General features: G+C 43.0%; 1 protein-coding gene and 1 pseudogene across 1 annotated transcript in view; one reads left to right on the forward strand and one right to left on the reverse strand.

Moving 5' to 3' along the window:
* The window catches only part of BTBD9 (BTB domain containing 9), a 453793-nt gene that overhangs the window by 421333 nt on the left and 19764 nt on the right, over positions 1-12696 (reverse strand). The window lies entirely within an intron of this gene.
* Positions 4975-5607, forward strand: LOC133756862 (small acidic protein-like; annotated as a pseudogene).

Raw genomic sequence — 12696 nt, forward strand, 5'->3', positions numbered from 1 at the left:
GCTAATGTGGGCTTATAAATGCTACATTTTGCAAACTTTTTTTTAAGCTTTATTTTATTTATTTGAATGTCAAAGTTACAAAGACAGATCTTCCATCAAGTGGTTCACACTCCAAATGGCCTCAACCACCAGGGCTGGGCCAGGCCAATTCCAGGAGCCAGGAGTTTCTTCCAGGTCTCCCACGTGGGCGCAGGAGCCCAAGCACTTGGGCCATCTCCACTGCTTTCCCAGGCCCTTAGAGGGGAGCTGGATGGGAAGTGAAGCAGATGGGATTGGAACCGGTGCCCATCTGGGATGCCAGAACTGCAGGTGGCGACTTAACCTGCTGTGCCACAGCCCCAGCCCCCACTGTGAACTCCTAACACTTCAGTAAGTTGCCACAGTATGTAAATAAACGAATGACCCATGAAATTGTCTGGTACTTGCCAATATTTTGTATTCAGAATCCACCAGTGGCCTTGCGCCATCTTTTGAGAAATGTTCTCCTAAACTAGTGCATGCTCCAAGCTTACTTTGGCAATGGTAACAAATTCTATGGTGACTGGGAGAAGCTACTCCTTTATTATTCATTCACAAAATATTAGACTCCTAAGGCAAAAAAAAGGACCAATTTATAATTTGTACTATCATTTTAATTTTCTATTCAATTCAAGCCTTCTCTCTGGGTCCAATTTCAATTAAAACAACCTGAAATAAAGATATGAAAGGAAGAAGGGAGGGAGGGAAGTATCATTATATTCTGAGAATTATATCTATGAACTACACTGAATCTGTTCTCAATGTATTAATATCACATTAGTATGAGAATTTATGAGAATTGTGTTGTAGTAATTATGCATTTGCTGTGATTCTGAGAATCTAATGTATTAATTCCTTTAAATTTTTTTCCCTAAATACGTGTAGAATATTCAAATCAGACAAAAATTGAATGAAATAAATATCACGGGACTCAAATGAACATCATTATATAGTATTTTAAAATGCCCCCAAATCCTGGAGCTTCTTTCCTCTTTCTTCCCTACAGTCTCTTTTTTAACTTATGCATCAGAAATAGATCAGGCACAAAAACTTTCCAAGTTGTCAAGTTCTCCCAAGGCTTATCTCATCCATCCACCAATACTGCCCTACCAGGGGTGGGGAACCTTTCTTCCGCTGAGGGCAATTTGGGTATTTATAACATCATTCACAGGCCATACACAATTATCAACTTTTAAAAATTAGCCTACTACAGATTTACTGCCTGTGGTTGCCTTGGCATCCCAGATCAAATGATTTCCCAGGCTTTATACAATCCAAGGGCCAGACTCTCCCCACCCCGGGTAGTGTCTCAGTTCTCATTTGCTCCATGACATGACTGCCTATGAGGTAATGCTCCATAAGATGGGATGAGTTTGGCCGGCACCGTGGCTTAACAGGCTAATCCTCCGCCTTGCAGCGCCGGCACACCGGGTTCTAGTCCCGGTTGGGGCGCCGGATTCTATCCCAGTTGCCCCCCTTCCAGGCCAGCTCTCTGCTATGGCCCGGGAAGGCAGTGGAGAATGGCCCAAGTCCTTGGGCCCTGCACCCGCACGGGAGACCAGGAGAAGCACCTGGCTCCTGGCTTCAGATCAGCGCGATGCGCCGGCCACGGTGGCCATTGGAGAGTGAACCAGCGGCAAAAAGGAAGACCTTTCTCTCTCTGTCTCTCTCTCTCACTATCCACTCTGCCAGTCCAAAAAAAAAAAAAAAAAAAGATAGGATGAGTTTGGGAAATGACCACTCACACACTGCAACTCCAAAAAGTAGCAACTGTTTAAACAGCTCAGAGATTACGTAACTATGCTCTTTTGGACTCGCAGCCTTATTGGTCCCCAGTCCATTAAAAACTTCATCAACTACACACTGAGGGCATCAAGATATATGAACCTAAAGCCAGAAAACAATGAAAAAGTCACTGAGTGCAGAGGTTATGAGTTTTAGTAATATTTGAAAACACAGGAGAAGTCATTTCTGTTTAATTTCTTCAGTGACAATTTACAGGTCTATAATATTCTTGCTCAGATTTAAATTATATGATATTTTCCTAATTAATAAAGGTTATTATAGCATGAACTCCCATTAAAGAAGTAGAATCATCAATTATAGCAATTTAATTTCTTTGTAGCAAAGCTACTGTGAACATTTGCATTACTGTGTGTAAAGGAAATTGGCTTTTCATTTGTAGACTGTTATAAAAATGTTCTATGGTGCATACTTTTTAAAAAATGTTTATTTGAGAAACAGACTCATACAAAGTATCCATCCACTGGCTCCATCCCCAAATGGAAGCAAAGGTATCACAATCCAGGTGTCCCAGGTGGTGGCAGAAGCCAATCACTTGAGCCATCAGGGCTGCCTCAGCCCAGGCACTGCGACTCCAGCACCTCAACCCAGGCATCCTATTCAGCATCTTACCTGCTAGCCAAATGCCAACCCACTCTTACTGTGCAAACTTGGATTGCAGTTTGTTAAACCCTAGTATCCTGGCTATTTTCTGTGAAACTATGAAAAAACTTAAGAAATTAATCCAGAGGCCCATAGGGCACTTTTTTTTTTTTTTTTTTTTTTATTCTTGACAGGCAGAGTGGACAGTGAGAGAGAGAGAGAGACAGAGAGAAAGGTCTTCCTTTGCCGTTGGTTCACCCTCCAATGGCCGTCGCGGTAGGCGCGCTGCGGCCGGCGCACCGCGCTGTTCCGATGGCAGGAGCCAGGTGCTTATCCTGGTCTCCCATGGGGTGCAGAGCCCAAACACTTGGGCCATCCTCCACTGCACTCCCTGGCCACAGCAGAGAGCTGGCCTGGAAGAGGGGCAACCGGGACAGGATCAGTGCCCCGACCGGGACTAGAACCCGGTGTGCCGGCGCCGCAAGGCGGAGGATTAGCCTGTTGAGCCACGGCGCCGGCCATAGGGCACTTTTTTGAGTCTTAACTGCTCTACTTCTGATCTGGCTCTTTGCTGATGTGCCTGGGAAAACACTGGAGGACGGCCCAAGTGCTTGGACCCCTGTACCCACTTGGGAGACCTGGAAGCAGCTTCTGGCTCCCAGCCTCAGATCAGCACAGCTCTGGCCATTTGGGGAGTGAACCAGCAGATAGAAGATTCTGTCTCTCCTCTCTCCGTAACTCTGTCTCTCAAATAAATATTTTAAAAAAAGAAGAAATCAGTCCAACCTAAAATCTTGATTTGTAAGTTTATTTGTGTCACCCTAGAATATAATCCAAAGAAAATGTTCACAAATTATACTACTTTTTGGTTTTTTTTTTTCCCCAACCCATATAATCTCTGTCCCTTAAGATTTTTTAAGATTTACTTATTTATTTATTTATTTGAGAGGTAGAGTTACAGAGAGAGAGAGAGGGATAGACAGAAAGAAAGGTCTTCCATCCATTGGTTAATTCCCAGATGGCCGCAATGGCCAGAACTGAGCCAATCCAAAGCTAGGAGCCAGGAGCTTCTTCTAGGTCTCCCACATGAGTGCAGGGGCCCAAGGTCTTGGGCCATCATCTACTGCTTTCCCAGCCATAGTAGGAAGCTGGATCAGAAGAAGTGCAGTCAGGACTTGTACCCGTGCCCATATGGGATGCTGCCACCGCAGGCAGAGGCTTAGCTCACTACACCACAACACCGGCCCTTCCCCTTAAGTTCTACAAGCACTCTATCTTCTAACCCCAACAAATACTCTACTGTGATTAAAAAAACCTCAGACATAACTAATTCCAGGTAGATCAGTACTTAGTGCTCAAAATTAAAACCACTGGTTAATTCAGTTAAGGGGCCACTGAATTGACCAAGACATCTTTTCCAAGTCTAAAAGACATAAGTTGGGGCTGGTGCTGTGGTGTAGCTTGTTAAGCTTCTGCCTACAGCACCGGCATCCCACATAGGTGCTGAGCATCCCAAGCAGCACCTGAACCAAATACCAACCCTTAAACATCTTTTAACTATCTTTCCACAAACTTTCTGAAGTAACTTCATATGTAGCCTTTCACTCTCTCCTGATACACAGATATACTTCACTTGCATCATTTAAAAAATATTTTTCCCTTCTGCTTTATAAAAAAAAAAAAAAAAGAATCCAAAGGCTAGTCGATGGTCTTCTATATTCTGCGCACTAATACTGCCCAAGACACTACTGAATAATTGATGAGCTTATGATTAGACTGCTATTCCCGGTTTTGAACAACATTCACGGGCAAAATTTAATTCTAATGTTCTATTAAATTTATGTTTGTCAAATCTCTTATCATGATCAAAATATGCATCAAGGATGATCTTTGTCCCTTAGAATTGCATCACCTGATTCTTTACCTAAAGCCACAATCTTGATAATGTGACCAACTCAGCTAGAACACAAACTTAGGATGTCACTAACACAATTTCTCATAGCCAACAAAAGACACAAGGATCAAGTTTTAAAAAAAATACTATGGGGTCCAGTGTTGTGAGGTGGCAGGTTAAGCCTCCACCTGCAATGCTGGTAATCCATATGGGCACCAGTTCAACACCTGGCTGCTCCACTTCCAATCTAGCTCCCTGTCAACCTACCGGGGAGGACAGTGGAGGATGCTCCAAGTGCGTGGGCCCCTCCACCCACATGGGAGACCTGAAGGAAGCTCTTGTGGATAACTAAAGTTTAAATAATGAAAGAAGGCAGCTTTTTAAGGGCAATAGATGAAGGATCTTCCATGCAGAAAACATGGCAAGGACAGCGCACTTGGTGACACTAATGGAAAATGTGAGACTGAAAAGGAGATTTGTTTCGAGTAACCACAGAGAAGAGAAGGAGACAGATAAACACTGTGGCAGAACCTTGAGAGATAAAATGTGTCTACACTGAAACACCTTTAAGGAAGCAATGGGGATGGAGGAGGAGGAAGCGCCTGAGGTGGCTCCAAGAAGCAGCCTCGAGGGGGAGGAACCAGAAGAATGGGAAACGTCACGATTTCTTTATTAAGCTTGGATCAAGCAATTGGGAGGCAGCAGACGTGGGTAATGAAGAGAGAAAACAAAAGTTCTTGAGACTTATGGGTGCAGGAAAGAAAGAACATACTGGTCGTCTTGTCATAGGAGATCACAAATCAACATCTCACTTCCAAACAGGGGAAGAAGACAAGAAGATTAATGAAGAACTGGAGTCTCAATATCAGCAAAGTATGGACAGTAAATTATCAGGAAGATATCGGTGACATTGTGGACTTGGCTTCAGTGAGGTGGAAGATCAAGATGGAGAAGGTGATGTGGCTGGAGATGATGATGATGATGATGATGATTCACCTGATCCTGAAAGTCCAGATGACTCTGAAAGTGATTCAGAGTCAGAGAAAGAAGAATCTGCTGAAGAGCTCCATGCTGCTGAGCACCCTGATGAAGTGGAAGACCCCAAAAACAAAAAGGATGCGAAGAGCAATTATAAAATGATGTTTGTTACATCCAGTGGTTCATAACTCCCAAACACTCAGTCTTTGTATTGAAAGTAAGCCTTATTGTTAAAATGCACAGTGGAGGACTGCTTATAGAGCACAGACCTTCATATTATAATTTTTAAAAAGGCCCTTTTAAATAATTACAAAGAGTGTTTGCTTTCAAATGCCATGGGTTGTGGGGAACCGCAGGCTGGCCACCTGTGAGAACCTCCTCATCTGCATAGCTTGCAGCAATCGGTCGACCACAAGGCCCACGAAAACAGCCAGGTGAAACAGATGAAACAGAATGGACCCTGCATAAACAACTAGGAAGAACCAGGTGAAACAGATGAACTTTCGACCTGAGACTATATGCGTCCTTTCATCTGATTGGACGATACCAGCGTGAACTGCACGTGAAGAGAGCCGCTATTGGCTGTGGAGTGGATGCTCCACGGGATTTGGGGTATAAAGGGACATTGGGAATTGGGCTTGGAGCTCCTCCTTCTCTTTTCTTCTCTTCCCCCCCACCACTCTTTCCTTCTGCCCCCACAAGTAAAAGTTCCTTGAGACCCGAGAAACAGCGACCATGTCATGATTGCGTTGGACCCTTGCTGGCGAGGGTCCGACAATGGGTTACACTTTTACGGGCATGACTATAACCATTTTTGTAAAGAGTAAGAGTTGTATAAAATAAGAAATAAATACAGTACGCAACTTCCTTTCATATTAGCATCATCAACGCTCTAATCTCCCCTTTAAATGCAGTATCAGGGAGATAACTTTTTGTTTGTAGTAGCTCTTTCATCTTTTGTTATTTTTTGGTCCTTCATATTTTTCTCACTAAAAATTTGATACTGTGATGCGTTCGTGAAAAGTATACTTTGCTATAGTAGAAATATTCATATGGATATTTCTACTGCCAGTCACAATCTAAATTAATGTTGGCAATAGGTTAAGTACTTAATTTACTCTTACTGACTCAGCTCTTCTCTTTTGGACCAAAGCAACATGAGAACTAGTACTTTCATACCTGTTAGAAGGGAATTACAACTATCATATATTTGGAATGTTTTGATCCCAAGCAGTCTTTATATAATTTCGATTACATTGTATGTTAGGTTTTTGATAAAATTTGGTCAGTTTTTACAGAAGAAATTATTTCTCTGATCATTTAGTCCTATCTATTTAGAAACATGTAAAACTGGATTTTTTTTTTTCCTTAAGGTAAAATGTGACCAAAGTTCATTTTATCCCTAAGGTCTAAATAAAGAGAAAGCAGTTTCCCATATTTCGTTGTGATACCTTTATCCTCATTGTCTAAAAATGAGGGGCAGGCTTACTGAACAAGAAGTGAAAACAAATTCTCTTCATTTTATCTCAGTGCTATTATTTTGATTATTTAATTACTCAAGTATTTCCAGTTTTATTGCTGCTTTGTTGGAGTAAGATTGAATCACTGGAGTGCTGTTAATGTGGTTGATTTGTTCTGAAGATTAACATATACATTATCGGCTATTCAGTGGATCTTTGATTAACTGGGTCCAAAAAAAAAAAAAAGGAAGCAATGTTCAGAAACCAAGAACTACTCGTGCTTCTGCTGGGGTAAGAGCTGGCAAATCATTCAAGTTCCCGAGACTCAGGTTCTACTTTGAAAGAGAAGCGGGGAGGTCGGGCTATATTCTATTGTGCTTCAAGTTCTACAACTCCATAATTAAATTATATAAGAAAGAAACAATGTCTTCATATATTGTTCTCATTTTTCAAAAGCTCAGCTTTTTGGACATCATTTCAGCAGAAACTACCAATATACATATATATTTCCTATATTCCAGCAATTGTGTTTCTAAGAATATCTGAGGTGATTAAATGTCCATCAACATGGTGACTGGAAAACAGACCTAAAAGCACCCATCCAGTGCAGTCATCAATAAGAATAGAAGCATTCCATCTTACCTGCTCTCTGCTCCTCTCTCCACTTAAAAAAACCAGTCCTCTAGCAGTGTTCCCTGGCTCCCTGTGAAGCTACAGTGACACCTGCCTTCCATCTCACTCCCCAAGTAATACACAAGGGAGTCTTTGGACCTGGAATTCTAAAACAGATCTCAAATTGATTTGCCTCTTTGTGACAGCTCCGTTACATGCTAGTAGTGTACATTCTACACTCTGAACCCTTCACCTCTCCCTAAGATCACCACACAGCTCCTAACTTAGCTCCCAGCTTCCACTCTGAACTTCCTCCAAACCATCGTCCACACAGCAGCCAGAATGAATGTGTCAAATTTCCTCCCTGACTCCCACCCCTATTTAAAACCCTCAGTGGCCTCCCAAGGCTCTTAACAGAAAGGAACAGGGGAAATATTTAACCGGCCTTCAAGGCCTGCAGAATCTGGCCCCTACAGCTCCAGTCATTTCTTCTCAAGTTCTCTACACTGGACAGGCATTCTGTGCCACAGGCTCCACCCTTCCTCTTTCCAGCTTCCATCCTCCAGGTAGAGCACAGGGGCCTTCCTCACCCCAGGCTAGCCTGGAGCCTTTGTCCTCTGCACTCATAAGACTTCTTTCCCTTCCTAGATTTCACCTCCTTATATTTATACATTTCCCATCTTTATAGGCCATTTCTCCACACAAATCTTTTGAAAATGTCAATTAGATCAGTCACACCACTGCTTAAAATGTCAGCCACATCAGTCACCACAATGCCTTCCTACCTCACTCTGAATAAAAATCATACTCTTACCAAGGCCTGTGGGGCTCTACCAGAGCTGACATCCACCCACCTGCCTGATCTCGTCGCCTGCCCCTCTTCTCACACACTCTGCTCCAGTCACACGGGCCTCACTGTTCCTGAAACACAAAGCTTATTCCTGACTCAGGGTCCTTATAATTTCCTTTCCCCTACTGCATGGGTGAGGAACTTTTTTACTGCCAAGGGCCATTTGGATATTTATAACATCAATTGCGGGCCATACAAAATTACCAACTTAGATAACAGCCTGCTATAGATGTATTGAATTTCAAGTCCTACCTGCAGTTGCCTGGAAAGGGCCAGACCAAATAATGTTGCAGGCCTTCTATGGCCTTATATGGCCTTCAGGATGGACACTTCCCATACAAGTTCTATTGGAATGTTCTGTTTCCAAAGTTCCAGACTGCTGGTTACTCACTAGTCAAATATCTGCCCCACTAGCCACCTGCTATGGCCTGAATATGGCTTGTACCCTCTGAAACTCATGCTGGTTTTGATTCCCAATGTAACAGAGTGGAGAGGCAGTGGGACCTGAAGAGGGGATCAGTTAGGTTGTGAGGAAGGAGTAATGCCTTCCTTCAAGGAGTGGGTTCATTCTCCCCAGAGCAGGTCTGTAAAGTGAACTCACCCCCTGTTCTCATCTGTCCCACACATGACCACTCGCACTTCTGCATTTCAACCACATCATCACATGATGTGAGGTCCTCCATCAGAAACCCAGCAAATGCTGGCACTACGCTCTCGGCCTCCCCACCTACAGAACTGCATGCCCAAATGAACTCCTTTCCTTCATAAACTACCAAGCCTCAGGCATTTTGTTACAGCAACAGAAAACCACCTACATAAAAGAACACCCAGGGGCTGGCATTGTGGCATAGCACATTAAGCCACTGTCTGTGGTGCTGGCATCCCAGATGGGCAGCAGTTCGGGTACTGGCAACTCCATTTCCGATCCAGCTCCCTGATAATGTGCCTGGGAAAGCAGTGGAGAATAGCCCAAGTACTTGGGCCCCTGTACCCACTTGGGGGACCCTGAGGAAGCTCCTGGCTTCGGATCAGCCCAGCTCCAGCCATTGCAGCCATTTGGGGAGCAAACGAGTAGATGGAAAACCTCTAACTCTGCTTTACAAATAAATAAGTCTTATATTAAAAAAAAAAAAGAATATCCAGCCCCGTCTCACTTCCTCTAGTCATATGATCTTCTTCATTGAACTTACCACTAGTAGCTTGGTGCTTAGGAAAGTACCTCAAATACAGTAGGTAGTCTAAACCAGTGGGAACACTCAAAGTAACTATTGCAGTCCTTTTTTCAAATACTGAAATTCTACTGAATAACAGAGCTACAAGTATGAAGATCTGACAACAGTGATTGTAGTAGAAGGCAAGAAATCTAAGATGCCCCAAGATTCTCAACCCCTGTATGCAGTGCCTGTACGATCACCTCCCCTGAGGATGGGCAGAACCTAGAGCCGAGATGGGACAGTCGCTCCGGGTACTCTCATAGCCAACTGTACAAAGTCTCCTGCTGGCTTTGAAGAAACTGTCATGAGGTTGCCACATGACTAGAAGCAGAGGTCAGCTTCTAGGAGCTGACAGTGACTCCTGAATGACAGCAAGAAAACAGGGGTCTCAGGCATATGTCACAGGAAATCAAATTCTGCCAATAACCAGCTAGTGTGACAAAAGACCCCAATCCCCACATGAAATCACAGCCCTGCCAACACTTCAATTTGAGCATAGTGTGGCCCATGAGTACAGAAGCCAGCTGGGCTGTCCCTGGGCATCTAGCCTAGAGAAACTGGGAGATAATAACTATATATTGGGGCTGACGCTGTGGCACAGCAGGTTAGAGCCCTAGCTTGCAGTGCCAGCATCCCATATGGGTGTTGGTTCAAGTCCTGGCTGCTCCACTTCCAATCCAGCTCTCTGTCATTGCCTGGGAAAGCAGTAGAAGATGGCCCAAGGCCTTGAGCTCCTGCACCCATATGAGACCCAGAAGAAGCTTCTAGCTCCTGGCTTCAGATTGGCTCAGCTCTGGCCATTGCAGTCATTTGGCGAGTGAACCAGAGAATGGAAGACCTCTCTCTCTCTGGCTCTACCTCTCTCTGTAACTGTCCTTCAAATAAATAATATAAATATTAAAAAAAAAAAACTCCATGTTCTCTTAAGCTGTATGTTTGTAGTATTTTGTTACGTATCAACAGAAAACTAATATAATAGCCATCAATCCTATCAGATCCAGTGCCCATTTTACAATATTTTGTCACCATTCTGAGATAAAATTCCAAGATATATAACCTACTACACACTTTTTTTTTAAATCCACTACTATTTGGGAAAAATCAAAGGATGATAACTTATAATAAAATAGCATGTATCTCAAAAATAATATTAGAAGACAAAATTACCGGGGCTGGCACTGTGGTGTAGCAGGTAAAGCCGCTGCCTGCACTGCCAGCATTCTATATGGGCGCCGGTTTGAGTCACAGCTGCTCCACTTTCAGTCCAGCTCTCCACTATTGCCTGGGAAAGCAGTGGAGGATGGCCCAAGTCCTTGGGCCTCCACACCCGTGTGGGAGACCTAGAAGAAGCTCCTGACTCCTGGCTTCGGATTGGCACAGCTCCGGCCATTGTGGCCAACTGGAGAGTGATCCAGAGGATGGAAGACCGACCTCTCTCTCTCTCTCTGACTCTCCTTCTCTCTCTGTGTAACTCTGCCTTTCAAATAAATAAATAAATCTTTAAAGAAAAAAAAAGAAGACAAAAATACCTGTATAAATTTTCATAGTGCCCAAGGAGGAAGATACCACAGGCAATGAGAACCTTTGCTTTCCAGGATTAGTATAGCTGTATTACATCAACAGCATGGGAGAATATTAATTTTTAAATGCCTAACATTTGCTAATTCTGTTTCTTTTTACCTAGTGTTGTACAGCATGTTTTTGAAAGTCATATTCAGCATTATACTTGTATTTTTATTATAACCTTTTTCCAAAATAAAGAGGATAAAGCCTAATAATTTCCCTTTTTTCTTTCTTCTCAATTATTAAGAACTCACTGGGCACATGACAGTATTCCTTGAAATTAATTTTCACAATTAAATAGTCCTTTAAAGCTTCTAATTCATTTCCCAACTCTCATTTTTCAGAAGTGAACTGAGAATCACCATCATCTAGTAGCTCATTATACATGCTATAAAATATTTCACCCAGCTGTGAAGTTGGCCACAGTAAATATGTTTTGTTGCCTTAATCAAGATTTATGGTAATATAATAATGTAATTTTTAAAGGCCACATGCCAAAGTACTTTCAAAATTAATAAAAATACTTAGCACTTAACCTATAACACACTTTAAAATTATCACACAATCTTGCTGGTAGCTATTTGCCCATGTGCCAGGGCCAGTAACAATTGATAGAGAGCCTGTCACCAAAACCTATTTACTTGATTTATCTTACAGCAGTCTTCTAAGGCCACGTACATAATGGGCACTCACTTTGTGATGGGAAAATAAATTATTTAGTCTGGACAACCTGACAGTGTTATTATTAAGTTATTAATTCACTGAGAAGGAGGAAACTCCCTGAACAACCTTTTTTATACCTAAATTAGAACATTATTAGTAAATATGCAGTTTCCTAGAACCTAGAGCTGGGAAGAAATTAAGAATCATAAACAGAGCTTTTTTTTTTTTTTTTAATTTTTTTTTGACAGGCAGAGTGGATAGTGAGAGAGAGAGACAGAGAGAAAGGTCTTCCTTTTTGCCGCTGGTTCACCCTCCAATGGCCGCTGCAGCTGGCGCATCGCGCTGATCTGAAGCCAGGAGCCAGGTGCTTTTTCCTGGTCTCCCATGCGGGTGCAGGGCCCAAGCACTTGGGCCATCCTCCACTGCCTTCCCGGGCCATAGCAGAGAGCTGGCCTGGAAGAGGGGCAACCGGGATAGAATCCGGTGCCCCAACCGGGGCTAGAACCCGGTGTGCCGGCGCTGCAAGGCGGAGGATTAGCCTGTTAAGCCACGGCGCCGGCCCATAAACAGAGCTTTTTACAGACAAGAAATCTGAGAGATTTGTCCAAGCTCATGGCCATTCAGTGGTGAAACCTGGGATAAGGAAAGACAAGGATAGGATATCAACGTCTTAAGAAAATGGGCATAACCCACTGCTTCACAGGTTGGCTATCAAAATAAAATAATATATGAAGAACACAGTATTGTGCCTGACATTTCATAGTCACTCTATGCTTCTCAAGAGCTTCCTCCACCAATCTCTCCCATAACTTTTTTGTGGGCGGAAGGGGAAGTTCAAAATACAACTGAGGATGATGGACTTTGCTGATGATTTTCTGATGTGTATACTGCATTTACACTAAATAAGAGCAAATTATACGCACTTGGGAATAGGATTCACCTGGAGGCTGCAGAGGACGCATTTGATTCCAATATTCACAAATAAGTCTATACAAGTTTCAAGGACTTTCAACTTGAAGACTGAGCATCCCTAACATTGAGAGTAAGCAGTTTACAGCC

Source organism: Lepus europaeus, chromosome 3, assembly GCF_033115175.1.
Source record: "Lepus europaeus isolate LE1 chromosome 3, mLepTim1.pri, whole genome shotgun sequence".
Lineage (NCBI taxonomy): Eukaryota > Metazoa > Chordata > Mammalia > Lagomorpha > Leporidae > Lepus > Lepus europaeus.